Source organism: Podarcis gaigeae (assembly GCF_964106915.1).
Source record: "Podarcis gaigeae genome assembly, chromosome: 1".
Classification (NCBI taxonomy): Eukaryota; Metazoa; Chordata; class Lepidosauria; order Squamata; family Lacertidae; genus Podarcis; species Podarcis gaigeae.
In genome coordinates this window covers 17,109,465-17,135,249 of record NC_139678.1, presented here as the reverse complement: position 1 = coordinate 17,135,249, position 25,785 = coordinate 17,109,465, and the positions used below count along the sequence as shown (strand labels likewise).

At 44.3% G+C, this 25,785-nt stretch overlaps 1 protein-coding gene across 2 annotated transcripts in view; it reads left to right on the top strand.

Annotated features, from left to right (window-relative positions):
- WDR25 (WD repeat domain 25) overlaps positions 1-25,785 on the top strand; it is a 100,928-nt gene that overhangs the window by 37,583 nt on the left and 37,560 nt on the right. The gene's annotated exons all lie outside the window — the stretch shown is intronic.

Below are 25,785 nucleotides of genomic sequence, written 5' to 3'. Positions count from 1 at the left end.
TTGGACCTTATATCCCGATATAGATGACACTATTTCACTATTAATTATTTTGAGCTTGCACAATCTGCATTCAGTAGACTACGTGCCCAAAGTCAGCTTCCTTCCAAATGCATGCTTGGATGTTCCTCAGCGTTAACCCCTAATTTCCTTTTTTTTTTTTAAAAAAAAGATATTTATTAAAGTTTCAAAAAATTATATAAAAACAAAACAACAATACAAACAGACACAAACACAAACAAAAACAAGTATAATTTCAATCTCTTATTTTCTTGTACCTTACTTCCCCGACCTCCTCATACCTCCCCTTTCTGTATTCCAATTTCTAATTATTAATTCAGCAAATCCTCTCCCTTATTTTCCATTTAATTTTTAGCCTTTCTTTTCTTTTTACTTAATCATTACAGCTGAAAACCACTTAATTTCTAAACCAACGTCATTCTAACATTCATTAATTTTGCAATGTTTCCTAAGATAATCCTTAAATTTCTTCCAATCTTCTTCCGCCGTCTCTCTCCCCTGGTCTCGGATTCTGCCAGTCATTTCTGCCAGTCCCATATAGTCTATCGCCTTCATCTGCCATTCTTCCAAGGTGGGTAATTTCCATTGCAACGTTTTAGTACCACCAGTACATAAACGGTAACATTATGAAAAGGAAGAGAACTCATGGAAACCAAAGAAGCCTTTTCTGAATTCTCACTGATAACGGAATGATCACATTTTCTGAATTAGCATTTTTCGGAAGTGACATAGGCTCGGCTTAGAAAACTTAACATTTTAAGATATGGGCAAGACAGGGTGGTGTGGTAAGTGTAGGGTTCAGAGTACGTGGGCAGATAATGGGCACTAGAGGAGCAGGTAATGTGGGGCTCAGGTGATTTAGGTAAAGGTAAAGCTATGCCTGACTGTTAGGTCCAATCATGGACGACTCTGGGGTTGCGGTGCTCATCTCACTTTATTGGCCGAGGGAGCCAGCGTACAGCTTCCCTGTGGCAGGGTCTTCTGAGGGTGGATGTTCTACTTTGTGTGTGTGTAAAAGGTAAAGGTAAAGGTAACCCTGACCATCAGGTCCAGTCGTGGACGACTTTGGGGTTGTGGCGCTCATCTCGCTTTATAGGCCGAGGGAGCTGGCGTTTGCCCGCAGACAGCTTCTAGGTCATGTGGCCAGCATGACTAAGCCGCTTCTGGCAAACCAGAACAGCGCACGGAAACGCTGTTTACCTTCCTGATGGAGTGGTACCTATTTAACTACTTGCACTTTGACGTGCTTTCTGCTAGGTTGGCAGGAGCTGGGACTGAGCAATGGGAGCTTGCCCCATCGCGGGAATTCGAAGCGCTGACCTTCTGATCGGCAAGCCCAAGAGGCTTTGTGGTTTAGACCACAGCACCACCCGTGTCAGGTGATTTAGAAATTGGCAAATGTAAGATAACTTTGGTTCAGGGGGAGTAGTGACTGGTGTTTTTTGTATTTTTGGGGGGTTTTTTACGAAAAAGACTGAAACAGTCACCAGGGAAGAGTAAAATGGTCCTTTTACCTTTGTTGTGGTGGTTTAGTCGTTTAGTTGTGTCCGACTCTTCGTGACCCCATGGACCAGAGCACGCCAGGCACTTCTGTCTTCTACTGCCTCCCGCAGTTTGGTCAAACTCATGCTGGTAGCTTCGAGAACACTGCCCAACCATCTCATCCTCTGTTGTCCCCTTCTCCTTGTGCTCTCGATCTTTCCCAACATCAGGGTCTTTCCCAGGGAGTCTTCTCTTCTTATGAGGTGGCCAAAGTATTCGAGCCTCAGCTTCACGATCTGTCCTTCCAGGGCTCAGGGCTGATTTCCTTAAGAATGGATCGGTTTGATCTTCTTGCAGTCCATGGGACTCCTCCAGCACCATACAGTGGTGCCTCGCAAGACGAAATTAATTCGTTCCGCAAGTCTTTTCGTCTTGTGAGTTTTTCGTCTTGCGAAGCACGGTTTCCCATCGGAATGCATTAAAAATCAATTAATGCGTTCCTATGGAAACTGCCTTCAGACCAGGTCCGGGGACAGTCTGTCCCCCGACCTCTTCTGAAGGCCGACGGGGGGCGAAAGTCTTTGCTTCCCCCCCCCCGCCTGCCTTCCCGGGAGAGCGGAGAAACGCAGCACTGCGTTTCTCCGCTCTCCCGGGAAGGCAGGCAGGGGGGAGCAAAGACTTTTGCCCCCCGCCAGCCTTCAGAAGAGGTCCAGGACCTCTTCTGAAGGCGGGCGGGGGGCAAAAGTCTTTGCTCCCCCCCGCATGCCTTCAAAAGCCGTCTGGGGGCTTTTAAATCGCCTCGGGACATCGCGGGGCGATTTAAAAGCCCCCGGGAAGGCAGGCAGGGGGGACAAAGACTTTTGCCCCCCGCCCGCCTTCGGAAGAGGTCCTGGACCTCTTCTGAAGGCGGGTGGGGGGCAAAAGTCTTTGCTCCCCCCGCCTGCCTTCAAAAGCCGTCCGGGGGCTTTTAAATCGCCCCGGACAGTCCCGGGGCGATTTAAAAGCCCCCGGGAAGGCAGGCAGGGGGGGACAAAAACTTTTGCCCCCCGCCCGCCTTCAGAAGAGGTCCTGGACCTCTTCTGAAGGCTGGCGGGGGGCAAAAGTCTTTGTCCCCCCTGCCTGCCTTCCCGGGAGAGCGGAGAAACCGAAAGGCTTTGCTCCCCCCCCGCCTGCCTTCAAAAGCCATCCGGGATAGCGGGAAGCGCTTCCCTGCTATCCCGGACTGCATTTAAAATGCTGGCGGTGGGGAGCAAAGCCTTTCGGCCCCCGCCGGCCTTCCTGGACCTCTTCTGAAGGTCGGAGGGGGGGAAAGGCTTTGCTCCCCACCGCTAGCATTTAAAAGAGGTCCCCGGAGATTTCCCTATAGGCTTTCTTCTTGCGAAGCAAGCCCATAGGGAAATTCGTTTTGGGAAGCGCCTCCAAAACGGAAAACCCTTTCGTCTAGCGGGTTTTTCGTCTTGCGAGGCGTTCGTCTTGCGGGGCACCACTGTAATTCAAAAGCATCAATTCTTCGGCGATCAGCCTTCTTTATGGTCCAGCTCTCATTTCCATACATCAAGACTGGGAAAACCATACCTTTAACTATATGGACCTTTGTTGGCAAGGTGATGTCTCTGCTTTTAAGATGCTGTCTAGGTTTGTCATTGCTTTCCTCCCAAGAAGCAGGCGTCTTTTAATTTTGTGACTGCTGTCACCATCTGCAGTGATCATGGAGCCCAAGAAAGTAAAATCTCTCACTGCCTCCATTTCTTCCCCTTCTATTTGCCAGGAGTTGATGGGCCTAGTGGCCATGATCTTTGTTTTTTTTGATGTTGAGCTTCAGACCATATTTTGCGCTCTCCTCTTTCACCCTCATTCACTTTTTACCTTATCTGTTGCCAAATCAATTGGTTCATGCAGACAAATGGTGCTTTGCCGAATTGCCTTATGTGTGACAATTTGCACCAATGCTAACCTGTACCAGTGGATAAGATTTTGAAGTAGCAGCACTAAGCTTTAAAGAAGGCTCAGTTATAAATTCTGTTACGCACCAATGCATCCAATTTAGGTCAGGTTGGGAACTTTCCAACCTGGTGTCAAAGCTCAAACTTTGCTAGCCTAGACTTGCTGTTTAGTCATGCTATACAAGACAAGGCTGCTCATCCCTCTCCTTCCAGTATCCATGGGCGATTGCCTTCTGGGCTCATTTCAAATTTGTGATGATAACACCGGCATCCCCAAGAGATGGACTCAATCCTTATACAGTCTTTAAGATTGGCTAGGGATGCTTCCCCTTGATTTCCAACCAAGTCAGAACCTGTGTGACTTTCAGAAGAAGTACAAGGCTGAAAATGAATAATTAGGACAATCAGCACATTGTTAAGCTAAGGGTACCCTTCCAATTAAGTACATAAATTGCAGATGTTTTCATAGGTGTTGGTGGGTGGTGGTATTGTTTTGTTTGTTACTGTGTTATGCATTTTTTTGTTTTTATATTGTAAACCACCCTGTGACCCTCTGATGAAGGGGTGGTATAAAAATATAATAATGATAATGATGATGATGATGATGATGATGATGATAATAATAATAATAATAATAGTGCTTGGAGCACTTGGAGTTCTTCTTTGGCTGCAATATCCTTTTTTCAAAAACGCTTCCACCGCAAAATGATTCTGGACAAAGCCATACCTGCAGAGTAGATTTATTGTGTTTGGAATTACCTTGGTATTTCTTCTGAAAGCAATCCATTGCGCTTTGTTAACAGGTAACACAGCTTTCCGTTTGAGGAAGGCCAAACTTAACAAATACTTATATGTACCAGCTGAAACCTAATCTATATTAGAAATCTCTATATAAGATTTCAGTCTTTTCTCTGTAATGTTGCCCACTGCCTAGATGTCTGAAACGGGTTGCGGGGGGTGGGAATCACTGAAGCTGAATGTTCTGTGCTTCAGCTGAGACAAACAAATGTTATATATATGTGTGTGTGTGTATGTGGTGCCACTGATGCATTATGATGTGGTAATGATTTTTAGTGGCAGAAAGACTGCTGGCTCTGTACATTTGAAGTTGATTTGTGCTTTCAATTTAAGTTTGCTGAGAGATTTTTCTCTTTGTTGAGTTTCAGGTTAGGTTAAGACTGATGAATTATTAGATACTTTAGTTTCCCAGAACAGATGGCCAACAGCAAGCATTTTAAGTTTAATAGTTATATTAATTAAAGCTTCACTCCAAACACTGCAGTTGTCACATGAATCAGGAAGTATGGTTTGTCCTGTACTGGAGATCCTTATGAAATCCTTGTTTGTTTGGTATTTAGACTTAAAGATGTGGAGCCTTTTTGCTCGTGAAGTTTTATATGAATGAATTCCTTCCCTTTAAAGAGCAGCACAGCTCCATTTCGGGATTTGGAAAACAGCTTTATTCTGCTGAATTAAATTGGGCTTCCGAACAAGTGTGGTTCAGAGTTGTTTAATCAGTAAGCCACTTAGAGACCTGGGTGATCCTTGAACACTTGGAGGTTGGAGATGGGCTCAGTAGTTGCAGCCCCAACCACTCATTCCTTAGTCCGTTTACACCCAAATAAAATTTGAAGATTTTACTTCCTGATGCGTCAGCTTAAAAAGCAAGAGAAAAGAAAAGGAAAAAACCTAGGATTTTCTCTTGTCTCCTTCTGTTATTATGTATTAAATGTCAGGAGCTCATCCTACTCTTGAGTAGGACCCCGGCAGAGACACATGCCCGACTGGCATGTTCCCTCCCTCCTGGTTGATCGTTTGGGAGCTTCAAAAGATTTCTTCTGCCCGAACATCACAGCAACCGATGCCAACAGACATCGGCACACTTAGGGATCCACAGAGCTTGCGCATCATGCATAACAGACCTCAGCAACTCAGCATTTTGACTAATCTGCTTTATTTACATATAAACACACACACAGGGCTCCCTCTCTCTCTAGCATCAGACAGCAAAGAGAGTAAACAAAGGACAATAGTCCCACTTCACGGAACACAGTAACACAAACATTCTGTCTCCGTCACTTCCCACTCCATGGAGTCAAAACATATACCGTCATGTGAAAGACAACAATCCCATGACTGCAATCATGGAGCAGGGAATTCTAACATTAAACCCCTGATATCCATGCTTTATTGCTTGATGTAGTTCCCACATTTTCTTTCCGCAGGGTTTACTTTTCAGTCCAATACCGGCGATCTTGAAGTCTTGCCAAAACAAAAGTGTTGGGAATTGTGAAAAGCTTAAATTAAGTAAACCTAGAGCCTACAAATCTTGTTGGTGTAAAACCAAAGGTGGGAGAGCTGCTGTACTTTGGGATGGATGCACCCCAAGGGCACCCCTCCACATCCCACCCTTCCTCTGCTGCAGCTCACCTTGGGGGAAAAAGCATTCTGTTTGAGGTAACCGAAGGCTTTTCTCAAGCCTGAAGGCAGCCTAGGATGTGTTGGGCAGAGGGGAGAATTACATTCGGAGAGGGAAGGTTAACCTAATAGCTGTTGTAGGAGGTAACACTGTCTGTGTTTATCTGGATCGTATCCCTCCGTAGGTCTGCGTAGATAGATAGACAGATAGACAGACAGATAGATAAATAAACAAACACTTAAACAGATTAGAGATCGATAGACAGACAGATAGATAGATGGGAAGCTTCACCAAGAAATCAAGGTAAAAGTCAGATCCATTAGAATTAATTTGAGCCTTGAAAAGCTGAAAGAGGAAGTGGGAAAGAGTGTCACGCTTCCAGCTTTCTCCTTCAGCTTCATGTACTTTTCATGACCAAGGGGGCAGGGAGTGGAGAGAGCTTGAAGTCTTTGTGGGCACCAGGGGAAGACCTCAGGGGCACCATTGCACTCACGGGCACCGCCTTGGTGACCCCTGGACTACATTTAGGGGTGACTTATCCATTAAGCCCAGATTGGTTCAGCTGGGCAAAAAACTATGCAGAAAATAAACACCACAAGATTGTATTGTGAGCACTTCATTAAAAACGACAACTACTCTCTTTTCTGTATTCTTGCTTCCGCGGCAGCCTCACACTCGCTCCAGTGCTGGGAAAATAGGGAGATGTTTGTAACACCCCAATTCTCACAGCAAGGAAAAGCACCTGAGCTTGTTCTCTACCTTGCTACTGCACATTCCGGAAGGTTTCTCTCCTTGCGCCCCCACTGCCCACTTGCACTTGTTTATCTTGCCTAAATATCATTTAGCCTATCCTATAACAATTTAGGAATTTAGGAATTTATCATCTGCTTCTGCTTCATTGACTAGGCAAACGCCTTTGACTGTGTCGACCACAGCATACTATGGCAAGTTCTTAAAGAAATGGGAGTGCCTGATCACCTCATCTGTCTCCTGAGAAATCTCTATGTGGGACAAGAAGCTACAGTTAGAACTGGATATGGAACAACTGATTGGTTCAAAATTGGGAAAGGAGTACGGCAAGGCTGTATATTGTCTCCCTGCTTATTTAACTTATATGCAGAATTCAGAATGAAAAAGGCTGGGCTGGATGAATCCCAAACCGGAATTAAGATTGCCGGAAGAAATATCAACAACCTCAGATATGCAGATGACACAACCTTGATGGCAGAAAGTGAGGAGGAATTAAAGAACCTTTTAATGAGGGTGAAAGAGGTGAACGCAAAATATGGTCTGAAGCTCAACATCAAAAAAACGAAGATCATGGCCACTGGGCCCATCACCTCCTGGCAAATAGAAGGGGAAGAAATGGAGGCAGTGAGAGATTTTACTTTCTTGGGCTCCATGATCACTGCAGATGGTGACAGCAGTCACGAAATTAAAAGATGCCTGCTTCTTGGGAGAAAAGCAATGACAAACCTAGACAGCATCTAAAAAAGCAGAGACATCACCTTGCCAACAAAGGTCCATATAGTTAAAGCCATGGTTTCCCCAGTAGTGATGTATGGAAGTGAAAGCTGGACCATAAAGAAAGCTGATCGCCAAAGAACTGATGCTTTTGAATTATGGTGCTGGAGGAGACTCTTGAGAGTCCCATGGACTGCAAGAAGATCAAACCTATCCATTCTTACGGAAATCAGCCCTGAGCCCTGGAAGGACAGATCGTGAAGCTGAGGCTCCAAAACTTTGGCCACCTCATGAGAAGAGAAGACTCCCTGGGAAAGACCCTGATGTTGGGAAAGATGGAGGGCACAAGGAGAAGGGGACTACAGAGGACGAGATAGTTGGATAGTGTTCTCGAAGCTACCAGCATGAGTTTGACCAAACTGGGAGGCAGTGGAAGACAGAAGTGCCTGGCATGCTCTGGTCCATGGGGTCACGAACAGTCGGACAAGACTAAACGACTAAACAATGTAACAATTTAGAGTATAAGAGAATGTTTGCTGCTGTTGCTGCGCACTATGTTTACAGTAGTTTGTAGGGCATGAAATGGTGTCTGCATGGTACCCTAGTGTTTGTGTGCAAGCATGCAGATGATTTTACATAGATCGCCAACATGGTGCCCACAGGTGCACATGAACTCTCAGAGCTGCTTTCCTTCACCCCTGCAGGCTCCCCCCCTCCCTCCACTGAAGGAGGGCATCTTTAGCCAACAGACTTTCCTCCAAGCCTACTTGTGATATAGGAGACTATTTTGGGCAAGTTACAGTTGTGGTGTTCACAACAGTTTCTCAATTTCTCAGCTTATGCTCACAGGTCCCAAAAGGTTAGCAACATGAATCTGAGATTTCTAATCCCTGCAGTATAAATAAGGTTGCTTTCCTAAATTTCACTTGTTCAGAAGTTTTTGCTTCAAAGTTCTAGTTACCAAAGTCATACATTCCCATCTCAAGAATGAGCACCTTCAATATTTCCTTTAAACTGCTCTGTTGGAGTTTCTTTATTCGCTAACATTTTAGTATATTCAGTTTTGATCATAGAAATATCCCACTAACTTTTATTTTGTCTCTGGGCCATTGAATTATCCCACTATAATATCCTGTATGTGCTTTGCTTTTAACTGATTTGACCCATTTAATGTTCTTCACTGCATGGATAAAATTGAGTACATGGAGGTTTTTCCTTTTTCTTTTTTAAACTCTCTTAGCCTTTCGCAGCACACTGTGAGGGAAGCAACTTCTGAAATAACCTGCATTATTGTTGCCTTTAAAAAAAAGTACTGTTGAAAAATTAAACAACTGTTTGCAATTGCAAATGTTAACTGTTTCTTTTCCTGTAAAAATGATCATTCAGTTGGCAGCCTGAAATGCATATATTTTAAGCTGTTAACTTTATCCAATCTGGGTTTTCAGAGAATAAAAAGGCAAGCCAAGTTGTTTTTAAAACTAGCAAAAAACTAGTCTTGAATTATTATTTTTTATATGCAACTTTGGAATTCTAGGACGTATTGTATGATATGACAAGGTTTGTTCTATGGCTTGTCGGAGAGAGCTAAAACACAACCACTGGTCTGGACTACACACAAAGTCTACACACATGGCTTAGCTCAGTGCAGCAATAAAGTGACAGAAGATCTCTCCAGGAGCTCAAACATTTGCTTGTTGCCACTGTGCCATGGGCTGGCTAAGTGTTACTTGTGAACAAGGACATTGTGTAGATGAAAACAGTGTATGCAGGCAAGTATTGCAGGCACTTCCAACTCACAAGAATGTGATCTGCTCCTAGTATAAAAGAAAAGGCAGTGATCTAACTATTGTCATTGGAGGGAGGATGAGCGTGCCTTTTTGTCGGGGGGGGGGGTGCCAAGAGTTGAGCTTTTTTTTAGGGGGGAGTACCCTGAGTTTTTGATCTTTTTGGAGTGGAAATCCTTAAGTTGATGAGCTTTTTTTTTGGGGGGGGGGTCCCTTAGGTTGTTGAGCTTTTATGGAGCGGGGATGACAACAAAACAATCTCCTGAAAGTACAGCGCTGACAATGGCACACAGTGCTAAGGCCAACATTGCTTCCGCTTGCCACCTTGACCTGCGCTCAATGCTACTGCACAGCCGGTGGAAGAAACTAGGGGCTGGCAACATTACTTGCCGACGAACAACCGCGATCAACCAAGATCACCCGGCAATCTACAGTACCTGTCGATTGCGGTCGACCAGTTGGACATGTCTGCAGTAGAGTATACAGTGGTACCTTGGGTTACATACGCTTCAGGTTACATACACTTCAGGTTACAGACTCTGCTAACCTCGGGTTAAGAACTTTGCTTCAGGATGAGAACAGAAATCGTTCTCCGGCAGTGCGGCAGCAGCAGGAGGCCCCATTAGCTAAAGTGGTGCTTCAGGTTAAGAACAATTTCAGGTTAAGAACGGACCTCTGGAACGAATTAAGTACTGTATAGTGAATCATATCCTATCCTAGGCTTTCTGTCTCCTTCCTTATCATGTATATTTTTTCAGACCTGCAGCCACACAAAAGTCCACAGATGTGCCCTCACGCTTCTCCTTCCAGGTGAGCAAGATGCATTTTCAGGGTTTCCAGCCAGGAAAAAGGGCACAACGCAGAGGCCAGTGGCCTGGGGAGTGAGGGCCAAAGAGTGGGAGCTGGATGGTCATGTTTGAATTCAGACATGAGGCTCCCTACCCTTTGCCTGCCATGAGCTGGCTATCATAAAAGTTTTTGCTAAGGCACTGCACTTAAAACCTGTCCCCAGGTGGTAGATTTCACTGAGATTTGTTGCATGTGCCTCACTCAGCAGCCACAGATAATTTTCTGTTGCCGACAGTTATTAAAGCGCTCGCATCCTGCATTCCAGTTCCGCAAGGTGGCTACCACTATTATTAAAACTACAAATCTAGAAACAATAAAAAATTCAAAACGGCAACTAACATGATTTGATCAGCCGCACCAAAAACCCCCATCAGGATTTTTTTTTTAAAAAAAGACTTTAAAATGCTTTCCTTGTGATCAGACACATTTGTTGGTTTACAGCTGATATGTGGAGAAGGAATTGAAGTTTGTTTGAATTAGCTTACGGAAAGTCAGGCATGACGGACGGCTGAGCCAGACCAGAGTCTGGTGAAGCAGTTCCTCCTGAAATTCCACCAGAGTGCCCGGGCATCTCTCTGATTGGCTACAAAGTCAGCTCGTCACAGAAGGGGGAGGAGCAGCACCTTGGGAGGGAGAATAAAAGGAGCAGTTTCTGAGGGAGAGAGTTAGAGAGGGCTAAGGTTCAGGTTATGAGATAGGGCTTGATTTAAGAGGAGAGATGGGGCTGGATTTGAGAAGATGGATAGGACTTGTTTTGAGATGGGAGTTAAGGAGTGAGGTAGGGAGTAGGGAGTAGGATAGGATCTGACTGAGGGAGAACTGGTTCTGAGTTCAGTTAAACATCCAAACATTCATAGCGAGAGGACAGAGACTTGCAGCTTAGATAGGGAGACTGGGTTCAGGGTCTGGGAAACGTAGACAGACAGGAGGGTCCCCTGGGTCTGTTTTGGAATACCTCAGGAGTGAGATTGTTAAGTGAGTGGGTAACTGGGGGAAAGTGCCCCTCGCTCATGAACCAGGGTAATAAATCTGTGAAGGAAGCTGTGCTGCAATAAAGATATTTAACGGAGCCACCTGTCATAGCTAAGTAACAGAAACTGATTTAAGCATCTTACCAACTGATTAATAGTGACTGGAGTTTAAGAAGAGCTGTGCCTATACTAGTGTATTTAAGCCCGTGACATCTTTTTTGCCCACTTCTAGTAATAACTAGAATAAGTTCTCTTTGCCCACTTCTAGTAATAAACTAGAATAAGTTCTCTTTGTTGAAAACACTTTTCTTGTTTGTTTGATCAACTCCTGCCTGGGACTCTAAATCATAAAAATTTCCCTCACACAAGCCCCTCCACCCACTAGACATCCCGTAGTAAATTTGCAAAACTTCCTATTAATTGGTGGACAATGAGGATTGTGCGCTGTATTTAATAGGGGGCAGTTAGTGGGGCAAATCTGCCGCATTATTAATTGGTGATAGGTGGTTGGATCCGCTACATCAGGCACCCTTTGGTTTTAAATAGAATATGAGCTTGCAGGTGCTGGAAATACAAATGGAAAGCAGCAGGGCTGGGTGGGGGGGGGAGGGACAAGTGACGGCAATCTCTGATCTGTCTCAACAGACTAGAACACATTCATTAATTGCCTATATATCCTGCCTTTCCTCCAAGGAGCTCAAGGTAGTGTACATGGTTCTCTCACATTTTATCCTCACTGCAGCCTTCTGCGGTAGGCTGTGCGGAGCCCAAGGTAGTTCTTCCCCCGCCCCAGAGGATCTTTATTGAATTTTTAGTTACATACTGTACATACACATACATTATATTTCACATTTGTTCTTGCTCTCCTGAGCTGACTTCCCACCTTCCTTCTTCTGGCTTTTTTGTGTCCTCTTTAACTTTTCGCATTGTCTTTGTCCATTTTCCACAAGATTGTTCTTCTTTATTTTTTTCCATTAAATGTCCGTAAACAAATAAATCTTTCTCTATATACAAATTCTTGCTGTCTGTCTATATTCATTTACAAATATTGTTCAATAATAATCCTAATATACATTTTTAATTCATTTTGATATTATTATCCAGTAAATTTCTTGTATTTTCCCGTTATGAGATATTATTTTAATTCTACTGGTTTCCTTATTTCACACCATCTTCTCTATATATAACATAAATTTTTCCCATTCTTTTTGATATGTTTCATCCCCCTGATGTCAAATTTTTGCTGTTATTTGGCTATTTCTGCATACAGTGGTGCCCCGCAAGACGAACGCCTCGCAAGACGGAAAACCCGCTAGACGAAAGGGTTTTCTGTTTTGGAGGCGCTTCGCAAAACGAATTTCCCTATGGGCTTCCTTCGCAAGACGAAAGCCCATAGGGAAATCTCCGGGACTGCGGGAAAGCGCAGCGCTTCTTCCCCACTGTCCTCGGACGTCCTCCGAAGGCTGGCGGTGGGGCGGAGAGCCCTCCTCCCCCCGCCAGGCTTTGGAAGGCTCCTCCGAAGGCTGGCGATGGGGCAGAGAGCCCTCCCCCCCGCCAGGCTTCGGAAGGCTCCTCCGAAGGCTGGCGATGGGGCGGAGAGCCCTCCTCCCCCCGCCAGGCTTCGGAAGGCTCCTCCGAAGGCTGGCGATGGGGCAGAGAGCCCTCCTCTCTGCCCTCGCGCTGTGCGCCTTCCCCTCTGTTCCCGTACCTGTGCTGAAGGCTTGCGGTGGGGAGAAAATCCCTTCTCCGCACCGCCAGCCTGGCAAGCGGTCTCCATAGGAACGCATTAATTGATTTTTAATTCATTCCTATGGGAAACTGTGCTTCGCAAGACGAAAAACTCGCAAGAAGAAAAAACTTGCGGAACGAATTAATTTCGTCTTGCGAGGCACCACTGTACTCCTTAACCCTAATAGAAGAATGGTATTACAAGGTTACAAGAGCCCAAGGTAGTTCAGTGAGCTTCATGTCTGAATAAGATTTTGAACCCGGGTCTTCCCATTCCTGTTGCTGATGCCATAACTACTGCACCAGTTTCATATCAAGATACAGTCTTGCATGTGTTTCAGCCTGTGCCAGTCATTATCCGACTCCTATTTAGCACAGGAACCTCTGGTGTGGTTTCTTGGCAAGTGTGAATCTTGTTTAGACTCTGACCCTGAGCACGGCGCTGGCCTCCTGACGTCCCCTTGCCGATCAGCAGATTACCCTTCTGTGTATCTTTTGCTACATACCCTTTATCTTTATAATTGGCTTCTGAAGGGTCTGTTTCATCTAATCTCTTTGACAATCGCAAACACCATTGATTACCTTTAAGTCTGAAGAAAAAGAGAACTTGCCTTTTATTGCTCAGTTGCCTCTGAGGCCAACACAGGGCAAGCTCTTTTAAGAGTATGGAGTAAATATACTGGTGTCAGACCAATTACGGTAAATGAGACTTCTGCAACCTGGGGCCCTCCAGATGCCCCAGCCAGCCTGGCCAACATTCAGGGGTGATGGGAGTTGTAGTCTAACAATATCTGGAGGGCACCAGGTTGTGGGTGGGCAGTTTAAAGCCTTGTCTGTTGGGGCCCAGAGACAAACAGTGTTGTGAAAGCCAGTCAGCTCGACCAGCATCTGCTCTGCATGCGGAAGGTTCAGTCCTCGGCATCTCCAAGTAGAGCCAGAAACCCTGGGGAGCCACTGCCAGTCAGTGCAGACCGTACTGAGCTAGTTGTACCAGTGGCCTGACTCTGTATAAGGTAACTGTTGGGAAACTGTGTACGTCCAGCTTCTCACACAAGTCAATTAAGGTTTTGCAGACATCCAGAAGGTCACGTCTTCCTGGTGATAACAGAGACATGGAGACAGCTCCCTGATTGGTCAAGCTCTCTCAAGGGAGTGATAATTAATGGCCTACTAACTGGAATGTGTTGGTTCGTAGTTCAGAGTTCAGTAGTTCAGATGTTCTGTGTCAGTGTAGGAGTTCTGAATCGTGTATGAGAGAGCTAGCTAAAGATCTGTGTTCTGTTCCTGTAAATAGTCCACTGTATATAATAAACACCTAACTACAAGTTCCTGGTTCCTGCTTTGTCTATCCTGTCTGCAGCCAAGTTGCCAATTGCTTCTGTGGATTCTGCGTGTATAGTGGTGCCCCGCAAGACGAATGCCTCGCTAAACGAAAAACCCGCAAGACGAAAGGGTTTTCCGATTTTTAGCGGCTTCGCAAGACGAATTTCCCTATGGGCTTGCTTCGCAAGACGAAAGCCCATAGGCAAATTTCGGGGACAGCGGGGAAGCGCAGCGCGCCTTCTCCTCTGTTCCCGGACCTGTCCTAAGGCTTGCGGTGGGAGGTCCGGGAACAGAGGACAAGGCGCGAAGGGCTTCTCCTCTGTTCCCGGGGCTTGCGGTGGGAGGAGGGTTTTTCCTCCCCACCGCCAACATTCAGAACAGCATTCTGAATGTTGGCGGTGGGGAGGAAAGCCCTCCTCCTACCGCAAGCCTTCAGGACAGGTCCGGGAACAGAGGGGAAGGTGCGCAGCGCTTCTCCTCTGTTCCTGGACCTGTCTTGAAGACTTGCGGTGGGAGGAAGGTTTTCCTCCCCACCGCCAACATTCAGAAGGCTGTTCTGAAGGCTGGCGGTGGGAAGAAAAGCCCTTCTCCCCCGCCAGCCTTCAGAAGAGTTCCCACCTAGGCTGCGGATAGCAGCCTGCTGCCCTGCACGAGGGGCGCTCTTAAGCAGAGCGCCCCTCACGCGGGGCAGACGTTCGCCGCTTGGGGAGCCCTGCAGGGGAAGTCCTGCAAGGCTCCCCAAGCTGCGAATGTCTGCCCTCGTGCGGGGCAGCAGGCTGCTATCTGCAGCTTGGAGAGCCCTGCAGGGCTCCCCAAGCTGCGAATGTCTGCCCCGCGCGAGGGGCGCTCTGCTTAAGAGCGCCCCTCGCGCGGGGCAGCAGGCTGCTATCCGCAGCTTGGAGAGCCCTCTGGACCTCTTCTGAAGGCGGGCGGGGGGCAAAAGTCTTTGCTTCCCCCCGCCTGCCTTCAAAAGCCGTCCGGGAGCATTTTAAAATCGCGCTGCGTTTCTCCGCTCTCCCAGGAAGGCAGGCAGGGGGGAGCAGACACTTTTGCCCCCTGCCGGCCTTCAGAAGAGGTCCAGGACCTCTTCTGAAGGCGGGCGGGGGGCAAAAGTCTTTGCTCCCCCCCGCCTGCCTTCAAAAGCCATCCGGGACAGCGGAGAAACGAGCTGCGTTTCTCCGCTCTCCCGGAAAGGCAGGCAGGGGGGAGCAAAGGCAGGCAGGAGGGAGCGCTGCCGCCCGCCAGCATTTTAAGATCGCCCCGGACAGCGGAGAAGTCTCCGCTGTCCCGGGAAGGCAGGCGGGGGGGGGAAGCAAAGACTTTCGCCCCCCCGCCGGCCTTCAGAAGAGGTCGGGGGACAGACTGTCCCCGGACCTGGTCTGAAGGCGGTTTCCATAGGAATGCATTGATTGATTTTCAATGCATTCCTATGGGAAACTGTGCTTCGCAAGACGAAAAACTCGCAAGACGAAAAGACTTGCGGAACGAATTAATTTCGTCTTGCGAGGCACCACTCTACTCTGCTAGGTCTGGCTAAGGTCCTGCAACTAGTCGGAAAGTTGCGAAACACCAAATAGGTTTTGCCAATAGTAACTTCTTATGCTCCTATGAAATTATATCTTCCTCCTGTGTCAGCAGCACCGACTAACTGGCTTCAAAAAAGAGAGGAAGGCAGCTGAGTGAAGAGGAGAGGTTTGGTGTGCAGAGAGAGCTATCAGAGCAGACAGATGATTCATAAGCAGGATTGGGCCTTCTGACGGATAGTGGAGCCCATCCCTTGGCAGAGGAGAAGCGATTAGGTCTTGAGGAGTGAGAAAATGAGCATGGTCTGAACGAATCTTATGTGCTCTGTAGAGAATATCTCATGCAGTCTTGGTATCTCATTAGAAAAAATACCTGCTTACAAGTTGGGGTGCTGGGTGTGAAATACTGAACTTTGTGACTTTCTTATATGGTCAGTCTTTAATAGGATATTTGTTTGTCTACTTTGAAAGAACAGAGAAGAGTGTGCAGTACAGCCTCCCCCCTCTCTTACACACACACACACACACACACACACACACACAAATACACTTCTTGCGAAAATTGCCTTTTTATAGTTAATCGTTTAAGTACACCAAATATCTTCTAAGTAATTTACAGCCTGTCTTTTCAACTTTACTCAACCGTCAGCTCTCTCAAAAACTCCCCTTTTCCAGATTCCACCTGGGTATGATTTACTCTTTATTAGTCTAGTAAAATGTGACAGGATCATCAAGTCTTTCTGAAGAGTTATTTCCAACAGCATTTTTTAACACTTCTCCGCAAATAGGGCAAAATAAACTATATTGACAGCCTTGACTTGCCTTGAATCTATTCTCAAAGACTTTGCAATACCTGATTGCTCAATATAGCATCTTTTTGAAGGTACAGAAATAGAGCAAAGGCCCATCAGTTGCCATGTCAAAGAATGATTTTTGTGCCCTAAGAAAGAATTAAGTTGCACCATGGGGAGCCCAAATTGAAGTTGTGTTGATTCATTGAGACAGCATGCAGTCAGGGTCTGGTTCATGCAGTTTCCTGCTCAGCACATACCCTCTTAGCATTCCCCAGAGATGTGCATGTGTGATAAAAAATAAGGCATGATTCAGACATTCAGAGATTTGATGGGGACTAACTTCTATGGTTATTTGCCAACCCCCCAAGCTACTGGATCACAGAAAATTACTCTTGGCCAATACACTTTGGTGTTTGGATTATATGATATGTTTGTCCATGACAGCCTCTCCCAACCCTATGCTGAGTGTTGTGTATGTGCCACAGAAGTTCAGTCAATCGCTTAAGTTCACCACAGGAAACAACTGTGTAGCAGAGATAGCTTTTACTTAGCATACACACACACTATAGACGCACACTACAGTTGCTGCAAGAAGTCTTCACTCTCTGAGCCCAGAGAGGGTTCCAGCTTATAAAATTCTTGCTGGGACAAAGTCTACACAGCAAGCACAAAACCCAGTTGCTAACAAAGTCCTGCAACTGCTAAAATTCTCTCAATCCAGAAATCTTGCAGGTTGTACAACTTTTCTCAGATAAGCTCTTCTCAAAGTCTTCCACACTTTCACAAGATTGTTCCAACAATCTCCACATCTCCAAAAGATTCTCCTGTACTTCCCAAAAATGGATGCTGTAACTTGAGCCTTGTCTACCCAATGCTACATGCTAGTTTGCCCAGCAACTCAGATAAGACAGTCACAAGACACTTGTAGTTATACTTTTCTTAACGCCCCATTCCTTTCAGATGTTTTAGACTACAACTCCCACCATCCCAGCCAGCAAGCTGGTGTAGACTGGTTCTCCCCAATTCAGGAATTTGAACACTAATTTATTAGGTATGCTAACTCTGATAGTAAGCTTAAGGTGACCTGAAAAACCAATTGTACTACGCAGCTTGAAAGCTAAATAGCCAAAAAGTGATCAAAAACCAAGTAGAAGATAGTAATCCTGCATGTTAATCCAACATTTTTATTGCCATGGGATATTAGCATTACGCTCTTAATACAAAACAGTAAATCAACATAATGTCTCGTAAAGAGAGCCATTAGCATGTTAGCTGGGTGTTACTGTTCTGATAAACTTTAAAGATATATTTGTTATTAAAATGTGCTAAAAATAATGACTATAAAGCTGATAACTTTTGATTAATGGGATATCTTGATTATCCTGAAACCCAAAGTATAATTACAAGTTGTAATTCCCACCGTCTTTCAAATGTTGTGGAAATTAAATGTCTTATTATTTCCAACCTTTATTACAATGATTTGTTATTGTTGTCTTATATGAACTAGCCAGAGAGGGGGAACCTGTGGCTCTACAGATTTTCCCATCAACCACAGCCAAAATGGCCAATGGTCAATGGACTTTCCATACCTCTAAGGAGGGATGGATCAGTCTATTTGTGCTCTGTGTCACTTTTGCATGTGTTGATTCGTAATTCTCTTCCATACCCTTTCCACATTCATTTGCAGTTTATCAAAAATATGTATGAAGGTTTTCAAAGTATTTCTTATCAAAATTAAAATAGGCATTTCTAAATGTATTTTATCGAAGCAAGCATTTCTAAATGTATTTTATCTCAAAGTATGCATTTTAAAACATATTCCTGCTGTTTGTTGAGCTGAGAACTACACTGCAACATTTGCTGAAGTGCGATATCCGACGGGCAGCACTGTTGTGATCTGTGCACCATTGTGAAATGTGCAGATCAAGTCAGTTCTTATTGAAGTTTGCAAAGGTCTGTTTCCTCCAGCCTTCCTATATGCTTCCGATAGCAATTCACTTCATGAGAGCCTGTCTTAACTCTTGAACACTGTGGTTTGCAAACCATCACTTGGATTCAGACCTACGCAGACTGATTGTGACCATCTGATTTTCACTAAAGTAAAGCTAGGCTGAGATTTAAACCAAACAGATATGTGGTTTAGGAGCAAGGGGCACCCTGTAAATAAAAGATGTCCTCTAAAAACTCTGCTGGGTTCACCGATAGCCATATATACGGTATATAAAACTAATGCCTTGCTATGTGTGAATATGTAGAATCTTACTTCCAATTTCACTCCACAGAGTCACCGTCATAATTCCATAGCAAAGTTATTTAATAGGAAGGGCATCAGGCAACTACTAAAGCTGCATTCCTTTTCTAGAGATGGAATATAAAGTATAGATGGCTGATAGGTGATAAGATTGTTTCTTGAACTAGCCAAGGATGATAAATGTGGCAACAGAAATCTTTCATGATCAGTTCCAGCGTTTTCAGGAAATTTTCAGGAAATTGTGCCTGCCACACACTAATTTATTGCCTTTAATATAGTTTCAGAATTCAAGGTTCTCTCCTTTTTACTTTAAATCCAGTCTTGCAAGCTAGTCTGGATGAGATGTTTGGAGCACTTAACCTGTCCAAATGTGAAATACAAGTTTAAACTGCTGTTTCCCAAGGAAGAAGACAAGGTGCTTAGAGGCCTGAGGCCAATTATTTGGATTCCTTTGACTCTTGCCCCTTGTGCTCTTCAGAACTTACATGGAGGGCACCATATTGGTGAACCCTGCTCTGCACTGGTTCTGGATGATGGGCTGCTTCCTGAAGTGCGGAAGGAAATGTTATTTCATCCATATTCTGAAATATTTGAATAATTGCAGGTTGGTCTCAAATTAGCCACTCCCTCTTTAATATATAAATTTTTTTTAAAAAAAAAGCAAGGTGAATAAGTTGGCTGTGGTGTGACTGCTTAATGAATTCCAGTGTGAGACTTCCTGGAACATGCCAGCTGGGCTTTAGGGAAGGTGTCAGTACAGAGACAGCATTGCTTTACCTCTTTGGCGATCTGCATCTAGAGATGGACAGAGGGCATGTAACCGTGTGCAATCTTTTCAATCTCAGCATTTGACATGCTTTGCCACCTAATCCTTCTGAACTGTGTGGGATTGATGGGAAATGGGGACGCCACTAATAATATACTACCTGGGATCCTAACTAGTGCTCCATGGATGAAGGACTCCTTTTGTACACGAAGGAACTTGGAGTCCAGTGGAGGCACTTTTCACTGACACACCCTTCCCCATGCAGACCCCCACATTGCCCCTCAGTATCCTCAAGACCCTGGAACAGATTTCAAGGGGGCAAAGGGGGAAGGGGAGAGGGGTGAAAAATGCCCCTCCTTCTGCTAGTCTGGTTTGTGGAATTACACCCATGGGATGCAGCCACTAGTGGAACCTTAGTTAGGATCTAAGCCATAGTTCTGTCAAAATGTGCATCCGTGTGTCACAGTGTGTATGTTCTCATGTATTTCTTTTTATATTTATATGCCACCTTTGCAACAAGGAGGCCAAGGTGGCGTACATAGTTCTCCTCCCCATTTTATCCTCACAACAACCCAGTGAGGTAGGTTTGGCTAAGAGACAGCGAATGGTCCAGGGTCACCCAGTGAGCTTTGTTGCTGAGCGGGGATTGGAACCCTGGTCCCTTCGGGTCTTAGCCCAGCACTCAAACCACTGCACCCCACTTGCGCTCCCTTGTGTTTGGGTGCAGGCAAACACAGGGCTGCACAAAAGGCTCTTTCATGAATATTGCTGAATATGTATGTTGTTGTTGTTTAGTCGTGTCCGACTCTTTGTGACCCCATGGACCAGAGCACGCCAGGCACTCCTGTCTTCCACTGCCTCCCGCAGTTTGGTCAAATTTGTGTTAGTATCTTCAAGAACACTGTCCAACCATCTCATCCTCTGTCGTCCCCTTCTCCTTGTGCCCTCCATCTTTCCCAACATCAGGGTCTTTTCCAGGGAGTCTTCTCTTCTCATGAGGTGGCCAAAGTATTGGAGCCTCAGCTTCAGGATCTGTCCTTCCAGTGAGCACTCAGGGCTGATTTCCTTCAGAATGGATAGGTTTGATCTTCTTGCAGTCCATGGGACTCTCAAGAGTCTCCTCCAGCACCATAATTCAAAACTGAATAAGAGCTGTTCGACAGTGGAGTTGTCTCCCTTGGGAGGTTGTGGACGCTCTTTCCTTGGAGGTTTCTAAGCAGAGGCTGGAAGGCCATATGTCATGCATACTTTAGCTGAGATTTTCTGTATTGCAGGGGGTTGGATGAGATGACCCGGGGGTCTCTTACAACTCTACAATGCTATGACTCTAAGACCTGTTTCTAGTGCTAATTGAATGTGGTTATCTACCCCTTTTATGTATGCCCTCCAGATAGGAACTACATCTAGCTTTGTCATCCTCATATGTTTTGTGGAGTTGTAGCCCGGGAGAGGATCTTCTCTGTATAGAATTTCCTCCTCAAAGAGACTCATCCGGCACATTCATTCCTGTATTGCAGGGGGTTGGACCAGATGGCCCTTGCTGTCCCTTCCAAATCTATGATTTTGTTGCTATTGTTGTTGATAGTCTTCCTTCTGCAGATTAGCCCCCTGCCCTCCTGGTTGCCAGATATTCTATGGCTCTGAATAACGTTCCATCTTGAATGGTGTGCGGAGGCCATTTCCCACTTCCCGTTATAAACACAGCTAATCACACTCAGGCAATTGAAAAATTGCAAGGGGCAACGACTGAAAATTATAAACTTGCTGTGGAAGCTAGTCAAAAAGCAGAACAGGCGAACAAAAAGGTTGATGAGATTAGGGGGGAAGTAAGGCCTCTGAAAAGACAGGTAGGGGAACAACAAGCCTATCTGTCATTGGTTGAATTGAAAAGTAAGGAAAATAATCTCAGATTAAGGGCTATCCCAGAACTGGAGGAAGGAAATCTACAGGGATTTTTAACACTTTTGTTCTCCAAATTCTGGGGGATTGAGGAAGATAAGGATTTTAAGATTGTGACTGCCTTTAGACTGGGAAAATTGATAAAGAAGGACAAGTCCAGAGACTGTTTGGTTATTCTGAGATCGAGAGAGGAAAGAGATAAGATACTAGGCCTACATTTTAAAAAATCTTTGGAGATAGAAGGTAAAAAGGCTGAAATTTACAGAGACATTCCTAAACACCTTTTGGATCTTAGGACCACTTATACAGATTTGACCAAACTGTTGAGATACAACACAATCCCTTATAGGTGGGAGTTTCCGCAAGGACTATCATTTACCTACAAAGGAAGGAAAGTAAGAATTAAAACACCGGAGGACCAACAGAAGTTCCTACACGACCACGAGGAGGACCTCCAGAAAGGAGCTGCAGCTTCTTGGCCTCCACCACCACTGGGACCATCTCCAAAGCCTACACCGTCTGGATCTGGACCAGCATTACCACCTCCGGGATCGGAGGGAAACCTAGACACCCCATTGTAGACCCACCAATTAGACCAGGATGTCGCTGCAGCTTCTTAGTTGGAATATAAATGGCGGAAATTCTCCGGAAAAAAGAAGAAAAGTATTTCACATTTTGAAAAAAGAACAATTGGACATTATTTGCCTGCAAGAAACGCATGTGACAAGGCTCCACAGAAAAGTGCTAATTAATAAAAGACTAGGCCAAGAATTTATCTCTTCGGACAAAGTGAAGAAAAGAGGAGTGGTGATATATGCAAAGGAGAGCCTGTCACCGAAATTCTTATTTAAAGATGAACACGGCAGAATTTTGGCGATTGAAATTCAGACACAAGGAGAAAAATTTTTGATACTAGGAATATACGCCCCAAATGAAGGAAAATCGGAATTTTTCAGGAAGCTGCATGAGATTATGCTGGATTACTTAGACTACAACAACATCATCATGATGGGTGATATGAATGGGGTTGTGTCTGTAAATATGGATAAGTCGCAAAGTGCTAACATAACGAAAGATGGCAGACTACCTAAAACTTTTTTTGAAATGACTGACAATGTGGATTTAATTGACATATGGAGGGTTAAGAACCCCCTAGGAAAAGAAGGGACTTTCTTTTCTGAAGCTCATCTGACATGGACACGAATCGACCAAATATGGATAACTAGAGGACTGGCACCCAAGACTAGAAAGGTGGAAATCTGCCCAAAAACCTGCTCCGACCATAATGCTTTGAAAATGGAATTGAGATTAAATACAACCGGATCCTTCAGATGGAAAATGAATGACACCTTATTAAGGGACGAGAAGATTGTTAAGAAGGCCCAAAAAACTTTAAAGGACTATTTTGAGATAAATTTAAATACCACTGTGGAAAAAAGAACAATCTGGGACGCAAGTAAAGCAGTCATGAGAGGGTTTCTAATACAACAAAATACGATCAAGAAAAAACTCTGGAATGAAAAGAAGGAGAAGATATTGGAAAAAATAAGAGATGGAGAGAAAAAACTAAGATCCAGGCCTAAGTCGAAGGAGGTGCTGAGAGAAGTGAAATTTTTCCAAGCACAATATTTGAAACTGATAAATCAAGAAGTGGAATGGAAAATTAAACAAATGAAACAAAGATCTTTTGAATCAGCAAATAAGTGTGGGAAACTGCTAGCATGGCAGTTGAAAAAGAGACAAAAACTTAATACTGTTACAAATCTAGAGATTGAAGGGAGAATGGTTCAGAAACCCGAGGAAATTAGAAAGTGCTTCCAGAGATATTTCAAAGAACTTTATTCACAAGGGCCACAGAAAGATTCGGAGGTGGACCAATTTCTCAAAACCAATGGATTACAGAAAATACCTCAGGAAATGAGAACAATCCTGAATAGTAATATCACACAGCAAGAAATTGAAAGTGCCATTCAGAACCTCCAATTAGGCAAATCTCCAGGCCCGGATGGACTTACCTCCAAATACTATAAGGTTCTGAAAGACTATTTGATACAACCTTTGTTGGAGGTCTGTAACCAGATTATGGAGGGGAGGAAGGCACCAGAAACGTGGAAAGAAGCCTTCATCACATTGATACCCAAACTAGAAACTGAGAAGACCCAGCTTAAGAACTACCGCCCCATCTCACTCCTAAATGTGGATTACAAAATTTTTGCAGACATTTTGGCAAGTAGGTTTAAAAAAGTGCTTAATGAAGTGATCCATAAGGACCAGGCAGGCTTTCTCCCTGGTAGGCATTTGTTTGACAACACAAGAAACATCATCGACATTTTGGAACTTTTACAAACAAAGCTTAACACTAGAGCGGTGTTAATCTTTATCGATGCGGAGAAAGCCTTCGACAACATTTCTTGGATGTTTATGAAGAAAAATTTGGAAGGGATGGGAGTGGGGCGGGGGTTTGAAAATGGAATAGAAGCAATATATTCAGAACAAAAAGCTAAATTGATAGTAAACAATGTGGTGACAGAGGAGTTTAAAATTGAAAAAGGGACACGACAGGGGTGCCCTCTATCCCCTCTATTGTTTATTTCAGTTCTGGAGGTGCTATTGAACATGATTAGAAAGGACCGGTTGGTACAGGGAATTGAGGTCGGAGTGAAACAATACAAATTGAAAGCATTTGCAGATGACCTGGTATTAACATTACAGGAGCCAGTCTCTAGTACTAAAAGAGTGCTAGAATTAATTTCTGACTTTGGTCGGGTGGCGGGATTCAAGTTGAACAAGCAAAACCTAAGGTTTTATCAAAAAATTTGACAACTGCAGAAATAGATGAGTTCCTGAAAGAAACAGAATTAAATGTGGTTAAAAAAGTAAAATACCTAGGGGTGTATCTGACCTCCAAAAATTTGAATTTGTTTAAAGACAACTACGAGAAATGTTGGTCAGAAATCAAAAGAGATTTGGAAACGTGGTCAAGATTGAAACTTTCCTTGTTGGGCCAAATAGCAGCTATAAAGATGAATGTATTGCCAAAAATGTTATTTTTGTTTCAGACCCTACAGATTGTGGACAAGGTGGAATGCTTTGGAAGGTGGCAGAAGGATATCACTAAGTTTGTTTGGCAGGGCAAAAAGCCCAGAATAAAGTTTAAGATATTAACTGATGCGAAAGAAAGAGGGGGATTTGCCCTGCCAGACTTGAGGTTATATTATGAATCCGCAGCCTTCTGCTGGTTGAAAGATTGGATCTTATTGGAAAACACTGATGTCCTAGATCTGGAAGGGTTTGACAACGCTTTTGGGTGACATGCATATTTGTGGTATGACAAGGTTAAAGTGCACAAACTGTTTAAAAACCACATTGTCAGGAGAGCAATTTTAATGGTCTGGACAAAATATAAAGACTTATTGGAGAGTAAGACTCCGAGGTGGCTCTCACCGGTGGAGGCCAAGGCACGTAAGAGACCTAATATGGAAGCCAATTGGCCTAAATATGAGGAAATTATTGAAAAGATTGGAGACAATTGGAGGTTGCAGAGCTTGGAAAAACTAAAAAACAAGGTGCGAGATTGGTTGCATTATGCACAAATTCAAGAGGTCTTTAAAGTAGACAAGAAGGTTGGATTCCAGGTGGAAAAATCGAAACTAGAGACAGAACTGTTAGAACCAAAAAGTAAACTACTTTCGAGAATGTATAACCTGCTGCTTAAATGGAATACTCAGGATGAGACAGTCAAATCCGCCATGATAAAGTGGGCGCAGGATTTGGGGCATAACATTATGTTTGAAGACTGGGAAAGGTTATGGAACACCGGAATGAAATTTACGGCATGTAGTGCCTTGAAGGAAAACATTATGAAAATGATATACCGGTGGTACATGACCCCAGTCAAGCTTGCTAAGATATATCACCTGTCTGATAATAAATGCTGGAAATGTAAAGAGGCGGAAGGGACATTCTTTCACCTCTGGTGGACCTGCCCGAAAGTGAAGGCCTTTTGGGAAATGATTCATAATGAACTAAAAAAGGTACTTAGATTTACCTTACCCAAGAAACCAGAGGCCTTCCTCCTGGGCATGGTGGACCAGAGAGTGCTTAAGAAGGACAGAACTTTTTTTATGTACGCTACTACAGCAGCAAGGATCCTGATTGCAAAACATTGGAAGACACAAGATTTACCCACACTGGAGGAATGGCACAAGCAGTTGATGGACTACATGGAACTGGCCGAAATGACTGGCAGAATCCGAGACTTGGGAGAAGAAACAATTGAGGAGGACTGGAAAAAATTTAAAGACTATTTGGAAAAATATTATAAGTTGTATGAATGTTAAAAAACGCACCTTTTAGGAAATTCTAGCTTCAGTAATGTTAAATTAAAGAAATGGAAATTAAGGTACAAGAAGTCAGAGATAGAATAATGAAACAACTTTATTGTGTTAAAATGAAAACGTACATGATTTGGGTCATAATATATTTGAAATTGGGTAACATGATAAAATGGAAGATACAATAAGTATTGAAACAAGTTAACAAATTGCAGATGTTATGTATCACAGAGAATG